At 43.0% G+C, this 18,910-nt stretch overlaps 1 protein-coding gene across 1 annotated transcript in view; it reads left to right on the forward strand.

Annotated features, from left to right (window-relative positions):
* The window catches only part of LOC139747661 (uncharacterized), a 540,258-nt gene that overhangs the window by 54,212 nt on the left and 467,136 nt on the right, over window positions 1-18,910 (forward strand). The window lies entirely within an intron of this gene.

Raw genomic sequence — 18,910 nt, forward strand, 5'->3', positions numbered from 1 at the left:
CGTACTTCCACAACCATAAGTTCTTCTAGCATACACTGGGTTATCAGATGGAAGTGCTTTGGGAAAGAGGAAAACCAGAAAGCTCCTTCTTACGTGAAATGAATCAGATAGAGAAAAAATACCTCGTGTGGGGGGGAAGGGCACAGTGACGTGACGTCAGGGGAGTGCTGCAACACGTTACCTGGACGTATGCCTCCATACCTGGCCTGAGATTGAGAGTTAATGATCTCTCGTCTCGATCATTATGATGACGGCAATAGTTCTACTCTCGTAATTAGTTATTCAACTTCTGTAAGATGATTGAATAGAATTAAAGTGAGTGAAAAGTTTGCTCTTCATCAATATTTTCTAACATAGCGTAACTGTTGTAGTGCCTTGTTGGTGTGGTCAGTGTGATCAACACACACCAGGAAACACGAAATGTGGCAGAATCTTCCGATCACGACCGTCGTGGTCGGGACGCCTCCTCACACTTGACCCACACAGACCTGTGCCACACTTGACGACTGACAGTGACGTACGACGCCAGGAAAGTGACTTGACTGTTCGTGATCAGTCCATAAGAACGATTCCATTAACTCGTTAAGTAGAGATGATCATATACCTAATATCTGATGGTCGTTTATTTCATAACTTGGGAACAAAAATTCATGAGTGATTAAACTAAATGCTATTAAAGGATTTATTCAGAAACTTATCTATTTTTCAGACATGCTCGGCCGTGTACTGGAGACACGAATCACACAATCGTATGGAAATCGGGCTTTAAAATAGCCAGTTTTACCGCCATTCTTGTGTTCCATCCTGGGAGGCGGGGATGATAAACATTACGGTTCCGGGACGCTATGCTTAATTGTCCCGTCTGATGTAGGACCAATGATGCTTGTAGTTGTTGACTGGCTTTATCGTCTCTAAGTTGATAAGTTTCTAGCGAACGTACCCACCAGGGGTCGAGACGAGGCCATTAACGCACCAGTGAGGATTTAGGAAGCTTGATATGTCAGCCAAGCATATATACGGACACCTGGTGGACGGCGGAATGTGTATGTATATGTGTGTGCATATGGGGCCGAGACACGGGTGTATACAAGGTTGAGACGGGCAACATGGGTGTAAACCTCTCCCTGTAACACACAATAGTAGTCACGATAATAACACACACACACACACACACACACACGCGCGCACCTACGTATGTCATATTGACTTTTTTCATTTCATTCAAGCCATTCAGTTGTAACTTTATGATGGTTGTAGCTTTGTTTACAACCTTTACGTAGCATCGTCTCTTCTGTTTGTTGTAGGAATGGTTGTACTGGTTTCTCTTATGTTTGTTTTCATTGCATTAGTTACTTTACCAACTGCTGAATTGCCATATTTTGCGTTATATATATTTATATATATTTATGTTGATCGTTGTAGTCAGAACTGTGGCTTATTCATGATAATCATCATTCAGCCTTTTTGCATATCTACGTGGTATGTTGTAAGCGTCTGCCAGAATATCGTTGTACTTCTTATAGTATCTCTACAGTATTTCTCTCGCATTCTTCACTCATCTTATGTTCTATAATTGGGAAAGTTTGTTCTAAAAAAATACTTGTAGTTTTCTCCCTTAGTTGAACTACGCGTGCCGTAGTTTTCTACTAAAGTATCTATTCTATTATTATTGTAGAATTTGTACTGCAATGTTTCGTAACATCTGTTGTGACATATAGATTGATACATGTTTTATTATTTATTGTTTTATTGTAAATTTTTTTAGTACAATGTTTGAAGCATTTGTTGTGGTACACCAACTTTCCTTCCAGTACTTTTGTTCTCATGATATTGTTATTCTTTCCATTATCTGAGCTTTTGTTTTATTATCGTTTTTTAAGGAACATTATAGGACCTGCTCTGCCATTATAGCTTTGGCTTTAGTTTTGTAATTTTGACGAATTATCATAACTTTTTAGTACTTAACCTTTTTGTAGAGTGTTTCCTTGTTCCAGAGATGCAGCTTTTGTTGATTGTATTTTCATATGATCTGAGAGTAGATTTTGCTGAAGCAATGTAGCTTTTGTTCTGCTTTTGTGTTTTTTTGGAATTGTTATAAGCTTTTGTCGTTGTAGTTATAGTCTTTGTTGTGATGTCGTTGCCTTTCTAAAGCACAGTAGCTTTGGTCGCATTGTGCTCCATGTAATATTGTGAATATCTCTGCAGGCTTCCAGCTTTTACTGTATCTTATGATTGTATCTTTTTGTTGAATCGTTGAAGCTTTTACTTAGTATTTTAGCTTTTCTTGTAGCGCTGTTGCCCATGTTGTAGTACCATAGTTTTTGTTGTAGTATTACAACTTTGATGGAAGGATTGCAGCGTTTCTCGTGTGAGTGTAACTTTCGTTGATATATTGAAACCATTGATGTAGTATTCCAGTAATGTGTTGTGGTGACTGCTGCTGCAGACCTGTAGTTTTCGCCGAACCATTACTGACTTTGTTGTGTTATTGTAGATTTTGCTTCAGCATTGCAGGTTTCGTTGTACCGTAGCTTTGATCAAAGTACCGCTACAGCTCATGATTTGTAACTTTGTTACAGTGATGTAGCTGCTCTGTAAACATCTCAGCTTTTGCCGTCACAACTTAGCTATTGTCGTAGTCTTGTATGTGTGTTCAGTTACTGTAACCTCATTGTAATGTATTTTGTTATAATGTCATTTTTGATGTAGTACTGTATCTTTCGTTCTGGTTCTAAAGTTTTTGTTTTTATATTGTATTTTCTGTTGTATTGTATCTTTTATTTTGGTTCCACAACTTTTGACACAGAATCCAGACTCTTGTTTCAGTGTGGCTTTTATTACTGAACTTAAGCGTTTGCTGTAGTGTTCAAGATTTTGTTGTATCATCTGCTTTTGTTAAATCAAGCTTTTGTTGTAGCATCAACGCAGTCTCTATTGGATTGTAGCATTTACTGTAGCTTAATAGCTTTTCTCTATCATTATAGCGTTCATTGTACTTTTCACTGTAGCAGTGTACTTCTTCTGCTTTGACATTGTATTGCTGCTGTAGTACTCCATCTTGTATGATTATGGTTATCGTTCTAAGAATATATTGCTGTAGCTTTTGATTCAGCATTGTAAATATTGTCCCAGTTTTGTATCCTTGCTATGATGTCATATTCATATCTTATCATGGCTTCTGTTGTAGTATTATAGGTATTTCTGCGAGAATGAAATACATTGCAGCTTTTGTGTCTTTTATCATTGTCGCATTGATTGTATCTTAACAACTGTTGCTTTGTTACATTAGTTATGACTGTAGCATTTACTGTAGTCATTCGTGTAGGGTATGGTCTACAATTTGACGCAAAACTGGTTGTTAAGATTGTTGTTGTAGATTTTGTTAAGTCTTGTTGTAGATTAGGTTCTAGCATGTTCTTAACGTTTGCATGAATATCATTGATTTATTTGTAGATTTTGGCATTATTCAGATTGTAAATTTTGTTATATTAGTATTTACGTTATAACTCATCACTGGGAGAATCCGTTCTCGTACATGTAACCTTGCTCTCAGTGTTTACAAGTGTCTTCTTTCTTATCTATAATTCTAATAGTCTTTCCTTATGTATATACACACACACACACACACACACACACACACACAACACACACAGACACACATATATATATATACATATAAGTGTGTGTGTGTGTGTGTGTGTGTGTGTGTGTGTGAGAGAGAGAGAGATTATTCTATAAACATTTTCCATGTATAAACACATAAGCAGATTTTGTGTTGAGATTTCTTAAAAAGAATCGCATTTCAAGATCATTGGCAAATAATGAAACATGACTTACTAGTGTGGTCAGGTGTGTGACCAGAATGTCGTCCTGTCATTGGAAACTCCAGCAGCCATAATGACTTGGATGAGACTAAATACAGTGAGCCGGCCTCTATCTTATCGCCAGTAATGCCTAAGTTCCAAATTAACCAGAGGAAATACAAAGTACATGTTGTTAATTACAACAGGCTGTTAATTAGAACAGTTTGGGGATTAAGTGTGTATTTGTGTCGATGTTCTGATCGTGGTCTTAATTGCTACCAACGTGCCTTTAAACACAGACAAATATTACAATAAACATCAAGAAATGTACAAAGGTGATAAACCTTCTGAGCACGAGGCCATTGATAAGGTCTGCAATGAATACATCAAGCACAGTAATGTGATCCGTCATCAACTGCAGTAATGTATTTACTGCATGATACTTATACATTCTATGGATCAGGTTGAACTATGAACGAAGCATGCACTTTATGATAAGAAAGAAGACATAAATCAGCCATTCTCTCTCTCTCTCTCTCTCTCTCTCTCTCTCTCTCTCTCTCTCTCTCTCTCTCTCTCTCTCTCTCTCTCTCTCTATCTCTCTATTCGGACCTTTAGAAAGGATGTGTCAGACGTGAAGGGAACAAGAGGGAGGAGGAGACTGAAAAGGAGATAAAAGAATGAAGTGACGAAGGTGTTGGGGCACAGTGTGGGCCTGGGTGTTCACGAGGGCGAGAGGCTTACATGGGAAAAGAAAAAGAGGCATTGGATCGATGTGGTATATGGTGGTAGACGTGCTGGTAGTGGGCTGCAGCAGAGCAGACATGAACGCAACCTACACGCCCACAGAAACCAGAACAGTCAACCAGATTCACTCAGGAAAAACCTAACCATACTAGGTATTGCATAGGACGCACACATCGCATTCACTGCCCACATCACAAATACCAACACAGAGGCCACAAATACCAACACAGAGGCCACAAATACCAACACAGAGGCCACAAATACCAACATAAAGGCCACAAGTAAACTAAATGCACTTAGAAAATTAAGAAATATGGACAAGAAAAAGTTTTCTTAGTATCCTTTATAAAGAGTTCATCAACAGGCAGCAGTCAGAGACTGATGACTTTAACAGGTCACCCTTGGTTCCTTACCTTTGAGATCCTTCATGTGATTTCGCTATCATAGTCTTACAGAGCCTCTGGTCGCATTGTCAGGGAGGATATCTGTCAAAACCTCGGCTTTCCATCAACAGTTCTCAAGGAGAACGAGAGCAGCGGTCAAGGACCAGACCACCTCTGATCCAGCACCGAACTGCCGTATTTTCTTCGACTGTCAAAGGTTTGCGATAGTTTGGTTCGTAACGCTAACGGAGAAGCTTCCATCGACAGAACGAAGTATCCAGTGAAGTCTGAGAGCATACGTTCTTCGTAATCTTATAAAGCATTCGTATCTTACCGTAAAGCATTCGTATCTTACTAATGAAATGAAGGATGGAAAATTGTGGTGTTGGAGGCTGTTAACTTGATTCCTGAGCCTGAAGCGTTGAGGTCCCCGGCCAGTCGCTCCCTGGGGCTGCCCCTAAAGTGTGGGGTAACATCATCCTGAATTTCGTCATTAACGCAGTGAGAAGGTTTAGGTAGAGTCATTCTCGTGTTACGCCTCGACATTTTTGCTTCTGAAACATTAATACATCAGTAATGCATTGCTTCGTAGCGCTAGGATGTCTGTAGTACATTGATATTATCTTGTATCTGCCTGATTTACCTATCTGTACATCTGTTTATATTTACCTATCTGTACATCTGTTTATATTTACCTATCTGTACATCTGTTTATATTTACCTATCTGTACATCTGTTTATATTTTCACCAGCCTGGCTGCCTACCTATTCAGATTCTTGTTTATCAACGAACTTTTACCTAACTACTTATCTACTTCATGCGTCTGTCTATTGTCACATCTGCCTGTGAATGTAATCCGTCTACAATTTTGTCTATCAATAGCTCTATCAACTGCTGAAGGCAGACAAGCAGGGATGATTGTAGGTTCAGGCTAAGTAGTCCAGGAATTCAAGAAATGTCGGCAGCGATATCATTACTAGTGGTAAACACGGAGAAAATATCAGGTCAGAGCGCCTGCTGTGGTTAAATGCATTCTGCGATGATAATCGGTACCGAACACCAAGTTTGTATGAATATCACGATTGCATGTTATCTCCAAGCATTTCTATGTTTATATAAACATCAAATTTTTTCATAGTAATCGGAATACCATGGCCAAACACGCCCTAATCATGCCATCTCGGATGAAAGGGAACCTGGAGAGCATGAGAACAAAAAATATATAGAAATGATCCGTCTGAGTTCCTCAGTTGTTTATAGATCTGATTCTTAATGGTGGAAAAGAGAAGGTGGGAGTAGGGAAAGAGAGACGAATGTAGAGAAATTTACAACTTCGGTGTCCAAAGAAAGACGGATTTCTCATATCGCTTAACCCTCGCGTGGCTGGTCTTCGACCAAAAATTATGGGAAACAACAGCCGATCGCGCGCCTGAATTCCAGGCCTTAGTGAATGAAGCAGTGGCAGAAATAAGCCCAGGAGAACAGAGAGAGGGAAGCAACATGGCGGCAGACAGAGAGAGACAGGTGAAGGGTAGTGGAAGCAGGAAAACTAATAAGACGATAGGATTTTCATTTGAATGTGACTCAGGTTGAGGAAGAGGATGAGCCACACCACATGCGTGAGCACTACTCCAGTCTGTTGATGACAGATCGTAAAAACGATAATCGCAGCTTCTATACAACATCCCCAGCTAATAAGAAGATTTTGTGATGTTCATATGTAGAGTTTTCAGGAAAGGGCAGAGCATATCGTTGTGTCCGACAAGTTTATGTAATTAAAATGGTTTGAGATTTAGCAGAAGGAAGCGAGTGAGATTTGAAATGAGGTATAGGAAGAAAATGCGTTTTTTGCAGTGATAGACATAGGTCCGAATTGAGAGAGGAAATATATTCAGTTTGTGAAAAAGAGCGAGTCTTGGAGTCATGATGAGAGGGAGAGTGAACTCAAGTATGTAGCGTGGAATCATTAGCATTAGGGTAAATAGCTTTCGATTCCTTAGATGCTGAAGAGAGAAGATAATTCATGAAAAACAGAGAGAGGGTAAGCGACACGACAAACCCATGAGGAACGCCACTGTGAAGTGAGACAATAAGAGGACAAACTCGCTCCGTGAACGACTGACGCGAGATAACGACTGGAAATGAAACTCTGTATTAGAGAACAGAGAGGAACCGAGAAGTCACAGTAATGAAGCTTAGAAAGCAATGACTGACATCACATCCTGTTAAATCATGTGGAAGACCATGACTAAAGATTCGCTAAAATCCCTGAAAGAGGAGAAGCAGAGGCAAGTCATGCAGGAGATATCACCGGTGGACCTTAATCCTCGAAAGCTGTATTGCTTATCTAAAAAGAATGAGTGAAGTTCTAAAGTGTTTAAGAAAGCAACAATCAAACATAGGAGGGTTTCAAAACCTTTGGTTATGGCAGAAGTAACAGCGATGGAACGATAGAGTTAGAACGGTCTTCTTTCTTAGGAATGGCTGGACCAAAACGTGCCTGGAGGAAGGAAACGTTTGGGATCTAGACACGCACGGAGTAGGCGAGCAAGGATCAGAGCCCACAGCCACACTACCATAGAACTTGAGAAGATAATTCTGACATGATGATCCACAGATGATTTTGCGTCGCAGGAAAACATCACAAACACATCAGACGCGACCTGTTTATGGACATTTACAACATTTGTCACAGATCTTACGACTTGCACGTATAGTTAACAATACAATCATAAAATGTTTGAAAATCTATCGAAATTTGTATTTGAAAAGAGTTCACTGGAAGACATTTTGTATATATGGAGAACATACAGGAGAGAATAACTTCAACAGATGGGAAGTGGTCAGTAGAGAGCCAATGGACAGGTGATAATCGTCCAGTAGAGAACTCTCGCTAGTTTTACAGTATATCTTCCTGCCGCCATCATTAGAAACCAAAGCTTCGCATTTGTGTTTGACCCCCCACCAACACACATACACACACACACACACACACACACACGCACACACACACACACACACACACACACACACACACACACACACCAGGCCATCTTACCCAAAGGTCGTGCCTTAGTGCTCAAGGGTCGTTCGTCGTTCTCAGTGGTCGTACAGATGTGTTCACTAGTCTTCGTCATTCTCAAGGGTCGTACCGGCGCGTTTTAGAGTCGTCCGTCGTTCTGAAGGGTCGTAACGAGGCGCTCAAGGTGTTAAGGATTATTTACTTGTCGATAGTCATTAAGTCTACAATATTTAGAGATTCTAATATCAGAACGTCTCGTCACTTCTTGTGCAGTTTATTAGTAACATTTAAATCACTTTGATATGAAATACGAGACACGTGCATTATCACCATCAGATATATAACAGGTATATCAATTAAACCCAGATACCGGAGAGATATTCAGATTAAGCCCAGGTAGCGGAAAGTTATATGAATTAGACCCTTCTAGAGGAGAGGTATACACATTAGACCAAGAAAGTGGTGAGGTATATATGTTATATCAAGGTAGCGGAGAGGTATATACATTTAACCCAGGTATTGGGGAAGTATATATTTCAGACCAAGACATTAGAGGTATATACATTAAACCCAGGTAACAAGGAGGTATGTACATTATACCAGGTAACAAGGAGGTATATACATTAGCCCCAGTCAGCTGGGAAGTGCGTCATAAGACAGTGCAGAGGTATACGATATAGGACAGGGCAGCAGACAGATGTATATATCAGAGCCAGGTAGCGGACAGATGTATATATCAGAGCCAGGTAGCGGACAGATGTATATATCAGAGCCAGGTAGCGGACAGATGTATATATCAGAGCCAGGTAGCGGACAGATGTATATATCAGAGCCAGGCAGCGGACAGGTGTATATATCAGAGCCAGGCAGTGGACAGGTGTATAGATCAGAACCAGGCAGCGGACAGGTGTATAGATCAGAACCAGGCAGCGGACAGGTATAAGAATTATAAGTACAGTAAACAGGTATGTGAATCAGAACCATATGATAGTCAGGTATAAGAGCCTGGCAGCTGACGCACTTATACATACCGTGAACTTGTCATATAAGAGCCTTGTTGTGGAAAGGTCAATTGATTAGAACCAAATATGAACAAGTATAGTCAGGTGTTGGCCAGAGGCACGAACTCGTGTCAAGTGGAAGATAAGATGATAAATTAGGTCCAGAGAATATGTAGGTTTATAAATTTAGGTCAAGTGATAGATATGTGTGCAAATGAGGTGCAGGTAGCGACTAGGGATATAAACTACAGCAAGACAGCGGACAGGTAATATGAATTGAGGTTCGGTCAAGGAAAGACGGACGTCTTGGTTGAGAAGTAACAGGAACCATCTTGGATATCAAGGTCTCACGATCGACCGTAGGCCAAAGCAATGTCTTCAAACCGACATCACCACACCCGCCCCACGCTGCGTACAGGTCCGTAGGTACCAGCATATCTGCGAATATAATACAGAGGCTTCACGACCAACTCAGGCTGAGGGAGACCCCAGGAAAGGGGAATCAGCGCTGAACTTTATCGTATCGTAAGATTATAAGAACCTCACCACAATGGCTGCACTTTAGTAAAGATCTTGGTCAATGAACATAACCTTGTAATTTACTAGGTTAGTACCATCATTAACGACCATTAAGCTGTAATTCCGATACCTTTCATATAGAAACACCAGCACGCGCAAGAAATTTATCTAAACACGTAAAGTCAGTTGAATCTTTATCATGTTCCGTTTTTTAGATATCATGACAATATGAGGTTGTTCTTGAGTATCGTGAACTATCAGGTTTCCAACCATTGTATCCAGGGGGACGGGTCTAAAACACACGCAGCGAACACATGCATGACTTCCTAACGCACGTTGGGTGTTAGGACAGACACTGTACACGTTGCTGATGCTTCTAACACACACTAGATACTAGTACAGACAGTGTGCATTGGAGTAACGCTTGTAAAAAACCGTCAGATGTTAGCAGACACGGAATACTAGCTAAAATGCCTCTAACTCCTTTTAGGTGTTAGTACAGACGGTGCACATACCAGAAACCCTTATAACACAAGCTAGATACGAGCACAGTAGTGTGCACAACAGTATTACACACTATAATTGAAGCTGATATTCTGAATTGAAAAAGGACGTGTCAGAGCGAGGTAATTTCAAAGAACCTGGAGGCTAGAGAGAGATGAACGTCGAGAAGGAAGAGAATTCTGAGAAAGAGAGGGATGTCTAGAGGGATGGGGACGTCTAGAAGGATGGGGATACCTAGAGGGATAGGGACATCTAGAGGGATGGGAACGTCTTGAGGGATTGGCATGTCTTGAGGGATGGGGACGTCTAGAGGGAAGAAATGTTGAATAGAACTTTTATCAACTTGAGGAACATGAACAGGTTGATATAATAATTAAGTTTGGGTATTTTCTGAGGTACTCCGTCATCGAGCGTCAGTTATTCGGCTTTGCTTTACATGTTTGTGAAAATAAGTGTCATTATATGTGTGTGAATAGATGGTGGAGGTGTCATATGTGGATCTGTGCGTAGCAGGTGATTAAGATGAACAGTTAGCCAGATATGTACGTCACCACACCGGGGAAACATCACCGGACCGGTGAACATGTAACACAGAACATTTAACCATTACTAAACAGCTAACACCATCTACTGTATCTCACAGGTGACCACATGTATGCGTTAGCGGACAGCCATTTCCATATCGTTTTCCATATTTACTCCACCGAACATCTGGTATGATCGCCGTACCGTGCAGCCAACCAGATCCGTCATGATGAGAACTACTGTGTCATATCAAGAGCAGTTATAGCATCATTAGCCTCAGTGATTCGTGTGATGCTGCGAGGTTTATATAGAGTGGATACCGTGGGAGTGGATATGGAAATCAATGTAAAGGTATGTGTAAATAATATCAACACAAATTACAATGGTAAAGGCAGTAAAACTTACACTGTAATGGTTTCCAATTTGATCGAAAATGAGAAGAGGGAAAAACGAAAGGGATTTTTACCAGTTTCTTTTCCAGACTTGACACTTGAGGAACGAATGTGTTTTATAATGCATTTAACACGTTAACTGAGAAACAAAAGGTGCTGTTGGTCGTTCGTTTACGATAACGATAAGTTGCAGTTTTAAAAACGCGCTTTTCCTCTCTTTGTCTTAGAAGGGAAGGATCCATCTTACATTTGATGTACTGTACTGCACAGTTCTGCCGAGGCTGGATCATCTGCAGCTCACAGTCAAATGTTCTTCATATCTTCATGAATTTGACTTATGTATTAATCAGTAAACCAAAATAATTTCTGATCTTGCTGACTGTCCTCCTGATGCAAGCTGGATAGAGTTTCATTCTTAATTGTCTTTTACGACGCTAGACACAAGAAAACTTAAATGAAGCAAAACAAATCTTCTCGTGAGCTTCTCCTGGATCATACATGATCATCTTTGGAATGTTCTCTCACACTGACCATGGTTTGAAGGCGACTGTCCTGGTTTACAAGTAATCGGAAGTTATGTTACAATGATAATAGTGACGAAACTATGTTATCATTCGCCATGATCCTCACTGAATGAGAATTCTCAACACCTTTGTAACTTCCATAGCCCCTGGGCAGGGAGCGTTCTCTCAGCCAGTTCTCAGACGCTCCCAGAATGACCCGTGTGGTGAATGGGACACATCTCAGTGGCGGGGGTAGAATACTCCGACAGCCGGGAGAAGGTATTACCTTGCAGCATCCGAAGCTGCTGGAGTCCACCTCCGACCGTCAGCCTCTGGAGGAGGTAACCTGCAGTGGCTGACGTTACTAGTGACCCACGGACCACAAACTGACGACGCCTGCAGAGAGTACAGCGCCTTACCCTTGCCCACGGTGGCAGAGGACAAGACATCTTAATTTTGCCGACATGTCGGCTGGTTTCGGCGGCAAGCACTTCGTCAACACCCGGTAAAAGTTGTCTTGTGTTACTTTACTCCACACGCACCGATAACGTACCGTATCGTACCACCGTATGTTTTTTACTCGTTTCGTTACGCCATGATATTGCTAAACCGTTAGGATTCTTTTATAAGAATCGTACAGCACGCAGAAAGTTACGTCATTCGTTGAGATAACGCAGAGCATCACCGCTACATCTTGTTAACGTGTTACACTCTCTGATGAAGCAACAGAGCCACAACAAAATATCTTCACGTCATTTGAAAAGTTCACATTAGCAACAGATGAGATGTAGATATTTAAGCCGGTGACACATCCTGACGCACATCTGTCAAGGATCTACGAGGTGATGTACGTTTGTCGTCTTAAGGTTTGCTGGATCTCCGGATATCATGGGCCCTTGTCTTATGACATCCCCTCCTCTGGTTCCGGCCGTGCACAGATGAAGCTTCGGTTCCTTGAACGTCTTGTAGACTTTCAGTGTAAACACCAGTACCTTTTCTTTACATAATATGAACTTGTAGCTTTCGATTACAGCAAATTTTGTATCTTGTTACTGTATCGTTTGACTGTTAACTTTGTACAATGAAAAACTCAAGTGTCAGGCGTACCACTGGTCATGGCTGAGACAGATGGTGATAGACGACACCAAATTTTTTCCCTAAATCGTTGTTGCCTCGACCTGTAGTATTGGATTCCGTCGCGAGAAACGTAAAGATTAACCAATCACCACCTGTGAAGTGAGGAGATGTTGGTTGACGACATACGTAAATCACCAGCAGGATGTTCAAGGGAGTCTTAGCGACGTTGTACGAAAGAATATGTTTGTGTCCTTGTTAGTCACAGGTGAGATCGGCACAAGGAGGCAACTTGGACACCGTTGTTCCTTGATTCCCTCATATACCATGATCGTCTCCTTGTGTTATGCTTATTAATCAGAACCTCAGGCTATTATGTTCCGTGCACCTCACAGTAGCTCACACTGATGAAGCCACCGAATCCTGTTGCTAAAACATTTTTGTAAGCGACAGGTTTTCACATTTCCTGAACGGCAAAGTAATTCCAAAACACGGAATTCCGATGGGCATTTTCAAGTCTTAGAATTCTACAAACATCATGGGATTTGATCAGGTTTCAGGACATGACAACTGAAAGACTAACACGAACTTCAGGACTTCAGAAAGTTTTAGGTTACTACCTCGGTATCAGGAAACGAAAACCGAGAGAAGTCTTTGGATTTCAAGACTTGAGGAGCTTCGTTCATATAAGACATCACTTTCAGGTCGCCGAACCAGAGGACCGGCCGTCAGTTTGAGAAAGGCACGTACCAGCCAGATACCTGGCAAACCTGACAAAGATACCAACAAACAAATCGCCACAGGGAAGAGATCAGCAATCAACCGAAATCCTGCTACCAGGACCAGCGGCATCCTAACCTCGCGCCTCAGTCCTTCTTCTTCGTTCTGGAAAACGTAATGGATAGATTCTAGGATGATGAATCCGATCAACACGTTGTGTCGTCTGTCAGATTACGGGGTATGTGTCAACCTGATGACTTCACAAGCTAAAGCAAGAGATACGTGTGTAATTTGACAAGATTTCCGTGCCTGTGGCCTTCCCTCATACCAGGTGAACCTTATTTTGAGGGTTAGCACTTTCGTGCTATGTTGAAGGAATGCTTTGAGCTCACACCGCTGACGAATGGGTCAGGATTTCGGGCCCTATAGGAGGAATGCAGGAAGGTAGCACACTCTGTTGACCAGTGTGAGGAGTGTGACAAGTTGGCCCCACCGGACCCGAGAACAGCCTGTCTCTGTAGCGCCTCTGTCCCGGTGAGAGGAGTGCCGCTGGTTGGCTCTATCTAACCCTGGGTAAGGAACAACTACCTGGCTCCTCAGAGGTGAGGAGTGCCGGTAGGTTGCACTGTGGCCCATAGTGAGGGATCTTGCTGCTTGGTACTATGTGGCCTCTGTTAAAAGGTGGGGCTGGTTAGCAATGTGTGGCCGCTGGTAAGAAGCGTCGCCGGTTAGCACTGTGTGGCCCCTGATGAGAAGCGTCGCTGGTTAGCATTGTGTAGCCCCTGATGAGAAGTGGTGCTGGTTGGCACTGTGTAGCCCCTCGTGAGAAGTGGTGCTGGTTGGCACTGTGTAGCCCCGCGTGAGAAGTGGTGCTGGTTGGCACTGTGTAGCCCCGCGTGAGAAGTGGTGCTGGTTGGCACTGTGTAGCCCCTCGTGAGAAGTGGTGCTGGTTGGCACTGTGTAGCCCCGCGTGAGAAGTGGTGCTGGTTGGCACTGTGTAGCCCCGCGTGAGAAGTGGTGCTGGTTGGCACTGTGTGGCCCCGGGAGGGATGAACGGGCGGGCGGCGTCGTCAGCGGAGATCAGAATTATTCATGGCATTCTCATCCGGCGATTACCGACCAAGAACCTCCACCGCGGCTGATTGATTCGTCGCGTTATGACCCTCTCACACGCACACACTCCACGCCAGACGCTCCCAACCACGATCAAGCTGTCGACTCGACTTTCGGAAAGACCAGCTGTCGGAAGGACTTATGGACAGTAGGCCTGTCGGCTGGACTTGCGAACGGACGAATTGTCCGACTCATTATTGGGCAGAAGAAAATTGTCAGGGAAGACTTTCAGCAGAACGAATTGTCGGGTGGACTTTCAGACGACTACAGGCACTGTAGGGCCGACGGACCGATTACCTGTTGAGAGGATGAACCATTTAGTCGTACACATAAACTGACCGTCGGGAAATCGAACCCTTGGAGTACAGGTCGAGCTGTCGTACCCTTGAGTCACCGGACGAACGAGAGATGAGAGCCAGAGGCAGGATTAAACAGTTTAGCGAACCTCCAGTACTTTCTGTGCACTCCTGATCCTGAATTCTCCAGCGGTGATGGCGAGGAAGTCCTGTGGGAAACAGCCGTGAAACCCTCAGCTCATCCAACATTCTCCCACTGGGAGAAATATCTTGTGTGACAGAGTTACAGACGGCGGGTTAATCATATGTGACGAGTTATCTGTTCTGAACTTTACCTCACAAAAAAGAAGGCCATCATTTATATATATATATATATATATATATATATATATATATATATATATATATATATATATATATATATATATATGTATATAATGTATATATATAATGTATATGTTAGCTAAATTTAGATAGAGGATAAAGCCAGCTAAGGCATTGCGGGTTGTCGGATTCCAACCCATCAACGCCGCTACAGCAAGACGGAAACAACCAAACCATTTGCTTCCGTGGTATGGAATTGAGTGGCTGGGGTAACGCCTTACTCAGACATAGTGGTCTTGATTTACTCTTGATGTTGGCCATCATGTGGGTGATATAATTCCCCCTCTCTCTCTCTGACGTCATTACTTATCAGAATGGTAAAGACATGTATTAAGATTCCGGGACGATGTGAAACACGAAAAGGCTTTAGGAAGACATGAAACTCAGCGGAAGATCCACTGGACGGGAGGTCATAGCTTTCGTCATCTCATTAACAAAGATCCGACCGGTAGAATTACCCGTCCATTAGCCAGGTATGTATCGATAACAGACTTAGATATTCAATCATAAACTAGCGGGAATTACCTTCAGTAACGGAGATAGAATTGTTTTGTTCCTGAGGTATTCATTGTCGGGAACTTTGGCTTCAGACCTTGACCACTTAGGGCTGGAGGTGAGGCAAGGCAGGGGTGATATCTCTCACTGAGGAGCATTCCCCTGCTCCTCAAGGCAGGGGTAAGGCAAGCTGGGGTGAAGCCTTTCACCGAAGTGTACCCCAGTCTGTAGGAGGGTAACTCATCTTTGCACCGACTACTAGAAACCTGGACTGCCGGCCATTCCAGCACAATCTACAACATTGCTGGGAACATTTGGTGGCTGAGTGACACATTACCTTCTTACCAATGATGTTTACTTCATTAGTTGAAGATTCTGATCTTATTAGACCAGGAAACAGAGTCTCATTCCGGCCAAATTTTCCATGGCACCTAATCTGTACATCCTGATTGCCTTACTTTCTGTATTACTGAATCATGATTAGCATCAAGTAGCAGATAAATGTTTAGCTTTCATCTTTCTCATACTGGAAGAGCGGGATGTGTCGGGGGGGTTTACTTCCTACCTACCAATACCTCCAGCAGAATATCTAGATCAGCGTGCATGACGATACAATCTTTGGGTATAATAGTTTGACCTTTGAATGAATCCTTATGGTTCAGCTCAAAGATTAAACAATGATAATCAAGGGTTGTACCATCATGCTCGCGGGTTGTACCGTCATGCTCGCGGGTTGTACCATCATGCTCGCGGGTTGTACCGTCATGCTCGCGGGTTGTACCATCATGCTCGCGGGTTGTTACGTCATGCCCGCGGGTTGTACATTCATGCTCGCGGGTTGTACCGTCATGCTCGCGGGTTGTACCGTCATGCTCGCGGGTTCTAATGTCGTGCTCAAGAGGTTATGGTGCCTCTGAAATTGACCATTTTTCCGGCCCTTTTCCTGACCTCGAATGACATGATCTATATGGACGAGGTCAACTGACCTTTTCTTCTTCACTACAGTCATGGGGACCTCCTCATGCAGGAGTCATCCTCCAGGTCGTGGGGAAGCATCTACCGTCGGTAGACGTAGACAAACGAAACCTGAGAGTCTGCAAGTGAGTCTCCCACGAGTATATGGACGAGTATGGTGCAGCGGTGGGTCACTCACCTCTCCCTCAGCCGTCTGTCGCAGCACAGGAGACCCTGAGGTCGCCCCGGGTCAGAGCAGCATGTAGCGTCCTGGTTGTTTATTTCTATGAAGATGATGTCTACATCCTGATGTTATGTCTACATAACCGTCATGACACTGATTCTTTTCTCATTTCCCGTGTTAAAACGTATCATCGTACGCTCATATATACCTCATTGTTAGTCGTGGTTGTAGCATTGATCTATCCGTCAACGCATTTTTCCAGGTGGAGGTAAAGTGTGAGAGTGTGTTGTGCATGTGGTGTGTGTGCCTGCCCTCGTGGTGGCGGTCGTCCTCTGCTCCGCCATTTTGATCCTACGCGGCAGACACAGGCAGCGTCCCACACCCCCGTCCACCGATCATTCTAGTAATGTCTACGTCGCTTCATCTGCTCTACCTGCTTATCCTCTGCTGCTTCACCTACGCGTAGTCTGCTTTTTGGCCGTCGTTGCTTCAGTACAACACTGGGCTATGTCGCCTTCCTCTTGGACCTGAGGTTTCAGTATCTAATATCTCTCTCTACATTTGATATCAAGGCAATCCTCATCAGCCTAATTGGAGCCTGATATCACATGATATCACACTGTAGCGAGACTTCATTGGCCTCAGGGAACATGTAGTAAATAGGTGTCTCCTGAATATTTCCGTCAGTTTAACATTCCCGGTGATGTCAGCTCGATCCCTGTGAAAGCGTGAGTAAGCCAGCAGACTCCACCCTCCATAACTGGTGAATATTACTAAGCGGTTGGACGAGTACCTTCTCATCGGAAGGGTTTAGCGGTGAGTGGCCAGAGGCCTCGCTGTGGCGAGTACAATATATCCCAGAGGGAGAGGTCTCCTTGTCCTCGGTCCTCGCGGCCTTCTCTCCACACCATCCTCGTTGTTCATGACACAAGATCTAAAGTCATCACTGGTTCCTCATGGTTCAAACATTCACATGAGTTTATGGCGACCTTCACTTTATTTCTTATACGTAACACGACAGTCATGATCTTTGACGTTAAGCAGAGCACCTCACTGCTGTTCTGCGCCCATATCCAGCTAACCCAGGAAGGGAAACCCACAGACGCGGGTCTCCAGCCTGTATCTTCGTGCTCCCTCAACCTACCAGGTCAACACCATGGTGTCTGAGAACGTGTTTTCTTGACATCTTCCTTCCTGATACATTTCCTGTCTTCACGATTGTATCTTTTTTCATTTATTTGTTATCAGGTTATGTTCATTCAACATTTGCTTCAATAACGTTTGAGATAATTAGGCTATTTGCCTGACACACGGGATAACAGAAAGCAAGCACGTTTACATGTACGTTTAGTTCGAATAGAATATCTCCATACTACTGCCTTCAAGATGTAGAATATCTCCATACTACTGCCTTCAAGATGTAGAATATCTCCATACTACTGCCTTCAAGATGTAAAATATGACTTAAAAGACTGCTACTTACCGTTTGTGAATACATTGTGATTGATCAAACATTTCGTCTCTCATTTCCCGCAACGTGATCAGGGCTGTGACAATACATACTTCCGTACAGCCAATATGACTTTACTATCCAGATCATATTCAACGTTCACGTGATCCTCTCCTTCTATTTCTTGTAAAGATGTTTGATATATTAACATATCAACAATTGCTTGAGGGTTTATGGAAATCAGAGGAAAGGGTCACAGTTTCCTCCTTCATCAGCCTGTCTATAATCTTAACGATGTCCTCACAGCAGCATTACATCATCTATGTTGGAAAATTAAAACGTGTTTCAAAACCAGAATTTTGATTCAGGTGAGGAGGGAAATGTAGCACAGAAGCTTTCATAGTTGTCAATTCCCTGTTACTTAATGCAACGAGGACATGAAGGATGAGAGGTCTTCACTCTGGAGACTGTCTCACTCCTCGGCGCTGTCTGTACTCCGACTAGGGAAAGGTCAACGACAGCAAAGACAATAGTAAGGAGACGACTTTGAACATTATGGCTATCGCTGGACTGAACGACAGCAGAGACAAGGACAACGATGTCGACGATTATTTTAATATCGACAACAGAGAAAGCCACGACAATGTCAGCGACCAATAGGAAAAAGAAAAGACGAAAAATGACGGTAAAAAGATACGACAACGTACAAATAATGTCGAAGACAGAACGAAAAAACAGTCATGACTGAGAGGCAGTGGGCGAGCCCAAGTACCACCTGACATAAGGAGGTACGTCCCAGTTCACCCAGACCTCAGCCAGTAGCCCCAGTACACACAAGAG

The sequence above is a fragment of the Panulirus ornatus genome, chromosome 69 (genome assembly GCF_036320965.1).
Source record: "Panulirus ornatus isolate Po-2019 chromosome 69, ASM3632096v1, whole genome shotgun sequence".
Classification (NCBI taxonomy): Eukaryota; Metazoa; Arthropoda; class Malacostraca; order Decapoda; family Palinuridae; genus Panulirus; species Panulirus ornatus.